Consider the following 4,629-nt stretch of genomic DNA (forward strand, 5'->3'; position numbering starts at 1 on the left):
GATGGGTTTAGCCATGGTACAGGTCATTTTGCGAGAATGCAACAGTTGTGTTCCTCTGCAACCTTTCGGTATAGAAAATCCTGCCATGGAAAACTGCTACAGAAAATGCTTTGTAGAAGATCACTAATACAAAATCACTATACCCTTTCACAAGAAAGTTTGCATTATCCGAACAATGACCACAAATTGTCAATCACATTATAACCAATTCGAGCTGACGAAACGCACGTTATAGCAGACGATATGTATTGTAGAACACTCCAAGAAGAAGTATGCTTGCCTTTACTGGTCAGAGTATTGAGTAAAGGAGTTGGGATGTCATGTTGCGGCTGTACAGGACATTGATTAGGCCACTGTTGGAAAACTGTGCAATTTTGGTTTCACTCCTATAGGAAAGATTTTGAAACTTGAAAGGGTTCAGAAAAGATTTACAAGGATGACAATAGACAATAGGTGCAGGAGTAGGCCATTCTGCCCTTTGAGCCAGCATCACCATTCATTACGATCATGGCTGATCATCCTCAGTCAGTATCCTGTTCCTGCCTTATCCCCATAACCCTTGATTCCACTATCCTAAAGAGCTCTATCCAACTCTTTCTTGAAAGTATCCAGAGACTTGGCCTCACAGCCTTCTGGGGCAGAGCATTCCATACACCCACCACTCTCTGGGTGAAGACGTTTCTCCTCAACTCTGTTCTACATGGCCTACCCCTTATTTTTAAACTGTGTCCTCTGGTTCGGGACTCACCCATCAGCGGAAACATGCTTCCTGCCTCCAGAGTGTCCAATCCTTTAATAATCTTATACGTCTCAATCAGATCCCCTCTCAGCCTTCTAAACTCAAGGGTATACAAGCCCAGTCGCTCCAATCTTTCAGCGTAAGATAGTCCTGCATTCCGGGAATTGACCTCGTGAACCTACGCTGCACTCCCTCAATAGCCAGAATGTCTTTCCTCAAATTTGGAGACCAAAACTGCGCACAATATTCCAGGTGCAGTCTCACCAGGGCCCTGTATAGCTGCAGAAGGACTCTTTGCTTCTATACTCAATTCCTCTTGTTATGAAGGCCAGCATGCTATTAGCTTTCTTCACTGCCTGCTGTACCTGCATGCATGGTTTCATTGACTGATGTACAAGAACACCTAGATTTCGTTGTACTGCCCCTTTACCTAACTTGACTCCATTTAGGTAGTAATCTGACTTCCTGTTCTTGCCACCAAAGTGGATAACCACACACTTATCCACATTAAACTGCATCTGCCATGCATCCGTCCACTCACCTAGCCTGTCCAGGTCACCCTGTATTCTCCTAACATCCTCCTCACATTTCACCCTGCCACCCAGCTTTGTGTCATCTGCAAATTTGCTAATATTACTTTTAATACCTTCATCTATATCATTAATGTACATTGTAAAAAGCTGCGGTCCCAGCACTGATCCCTGCGGCACACCACTGGTCACCACCTGCCATTCCGAAAGGGAGCCGTTTAGCACTACTCTTTGTTTCCTGTCAGCCAAACAATTTTCAATCCATGTCAGTATTTTGCCCCCAATACCATGTGCCCTAATTTTGCTCACTAACCTCCTATGTGGGACTTTATCAAAGGCTTTCTGAAAGTCCAGGTACACTACATCCACTGGATCTCCTTTGTCCATCTTCAGAGTTACATCCTCAAAACATTCCAGAAGATTAGTCAAGCATGATTTCCCCTTCGTAAATCCATGCTGACTCTGACCTATCCTGTTACTGCTATCCAGATGTGTCGTAATTTCATCCTTTATAATTAACTCCAGCATTTTTCCCACCACTGAGGTCAGACTAACCGGTCTATAATTCTGTTTTCTCTCTCCCTCCTTTCTTAAAAGGTGGGACAACATTAGCCACCCTCCAATCTGCAGGAACTGATCCTGAATCTATAGAACATTGGAAAATAATCACCAATGCGTCCACGATTTCTAGAGCCATCTCCTTCAGTACCCTGGGATGCAGACCATCAGGTCCCGGGGACTTATCAGCCTTCAGACCTAACAGTCTCTCCAACACCATTTCCTGCCTAATATAAATTCCCTTCAGTTCAGGTCCTTCAGCCACTATTACATCTGGGAGATTGCTTGTGTCTTCCCCAGTGAAGACAGATCTAAAGTACCAATTCAACTCTTCTGCCATTTCTTTGTTCCCCGTAATAAATTCACCCGTTTCTGTCTTCAAGGGCCCAATTTTAATCTTAACCATTTTTTTTCTTTTCACATACCTAAAAAAGCTTTTACTATCCTCCTTTATATTTTTGGCCAGTTTACCTTCACACATTATTTTTTCTCTGCGTATTTCCTTCTTAGTAATCCTCTGTTGTTCTTTAAAAGCTTCCCAGTCCTCCGTTTTCCCACTCACCTTTGCTATGTTATACTTTTTCCCTTTTGTCTTTATATGGTCCTTAACTTCCCTTGTCAGCCACGGCCACCCCTGCCTCCCCTTAGGATCTTTCTTCCTTTTTGGAATGAACTGATCCTGCATCTTCCTAATGGCTCCTTTACTTCGAGGTCCTTGATCAAATCCGGTTCGTTGCACAACACCAGATCCAGAATTGCTTTCTCCCTGGTAGACTCCAGCACAAGCTGTTCTAAGAATCTATCTCGGAGGCACTCCACAAAGTCCCTTTCTTTGGGTCCAGTACTATCCTGATTCTCCCAGACTACCTGCATGTTGAAATCCCCCATAACAACTGTAGTAATATCTTTTTTTATTTCAAAAATATACTTTATTCATAAAATATTTTGATGGTCTGCACAGTTCGTCATGCCATACATACGTAAGCATTCCATTTCTTTGCATACAGAGATCAGAATTTATCATTTGTATATACAGGTCTGTACGTTTATCAATCATATATCCATACACTTAGCTGAGGCATCAGCGGAGCTCAAATGACTGCGTGGGCCCCCTGTTCTTCTTAGGCAGGCAGATGTTACACGGTGGTCTTTCCCCACCGCGCCTTGGCGGCAGCTGCCCCAAGCTTCAGTGCGTCCCTCAATACGTAGTCCTGGACCTTGGAATGTGCCAGTTTGCAACACTCAGTCGGCGTCAACTCCTTCAGCTGGAAGATCAACGGGTTTCGGACCGCCCAGAGAGCGTCCTTCACCGAGTTGATGATCCTCCAGGCACAGTTGATGTTCGTCTCGGTGTGCGTCCTGGGGAACAGATGGTAGAGCACGGAATCCCACGTCATGGCGCTGCTCGGGACGAACCTCAACAAACACCACTACATTCCTCTCCAGACTTCTTCTGCGTAGGCACATTCCAGAAGGAGGTGTGTGACAGTCTCGTCGCCCCCGCAGCTGCTTCGAGGACAGCTGAGAGTCCGGGCGTGCATAAAGGATCTCACAGGCAGAGCCCTTCTCACCACCAGCCAAGCCATGTTTTGGTGCTTGTTGGAAAGTTCTGGCGATGAGGCATTTTGCCAAATGGCTTTGACAGTCCGCTCGATAGGATTGGCCCTCTCCTTTTCCCGAAGGCTCTCAAAGACACTACGTGCTGACCACTTCCTGATGGACTTGTGGTCAAAGATGTTTTTCTTCATAAACTTCTCCACGAAGGACAGGTGATACGGAACGGTCCAACTACTCGGAGCATTCCGCGGCAGCGAGGCCAGGCCCATCCTTCGCAACACCGGGGACAGGTAGAACTTCAGTTTGTAGTGACACTTGGTGATTGCGTACTGGGGATCCACGCACAGCTTGATGCAGCCACACACAAAGGTGGCCATCAGGGTGAGGGTGGCATTGGGTGTATTTTTTCCCCCGTTGCCCAGATCTTTATACATCGAGTCCCTTCGGATCCAACCCATCTTTGATCTCCATATAAGTTGGAAGATGGCCTGGGTGACTGCAGCGGTACAGGTTCTGGGAATAGGCCAGACCTGTGCCACATATAACAGCAATGACAATGCCTCACATCTGATGACCAGGTTTTTTCCCGCGATGGAGAGCAACCGTAGCTTCCATCTGCCCAGTTTCTGCCTCACTTTGCTGATATGCTCCTCCCAAGGCATGGTGCACGCCCCAGTCCCCCTGTACCAAATACCCAGCATCTTCAGGTGGTCAGTCCTGATGGTGAAGGGGATTGAGGATTGGTCAGTCCAGTTCCCAAAGAGCATGGCCTCGCTCTTGCCTCGGTTTACCTTGGCCCCTGAGGCCCGTTCGAACTGGTCACATATGCACATGTGTCTGTGCACGAACAGCAGATCTGAGCAGAAAATGGCGACGTCATCCATGTACAGGGAGGCCTTAACCTGCAGGTCCCCGCTGCCAGGAATAGTCACCCCTCTCAGACTCGCATCCTTCCTGATGGACTCGGCAAATGGCTCTATGCAGCACACAAACAAGGCAGGAGAGTGAGGGCAGCCCTGCCTGACTCCAGATCTGACTGGGAAGCTATCTGATTCCCACCCATTGACTGAGACTTCACTCACAATGTTGGTGTAGAGCAGTCTGATCCAATTGCAGATTCCCTCCCCAAAGCCCATTTGGGAGAGAACATCTCTCATATACGTGTGTGATATCCTGTAGTAATATCTTTGCGACAGGCCAATTTCAGCTCCTTATTCAACTTACACACTACATCCAGGCTACTGT

The 4,629-nt window shown here is 46.9% G+C and overlaps 1 pseudogene; it reads right to left on the reverse strand.

Annotated features, from left to right (window-relative positions):
• Positions 1–2,963: 2,963 nt before the first annotated feature.
• Positions 2,964–4,268, reverse strand: LOC148147293 (uncharacterized; annotated as a pseudogene).
• Between the last annotated feature and the right edge of the window lie 361 nt (positions 4,269–4,629).

This window comes from Chiloscyllium plagiosum, unplaced genomic scaffold, assembly GCF_037043375.1.
Source record: "Chiloscyllium plagiosum isolate Xiang-an unplaced genomic scaffold, Cpla_swu_hap1 HiC_scaffold_17, whole genome shotgun sequence".
Classification (NCBI taxonomy): domain Eukaryota; kingdom Metazoa; phylum Chordata; class Chondrichthyes; order Orectolobiformes; family Hemiscylliidae; genus Chiloscyllium; species Chiloscyllium plagiosum.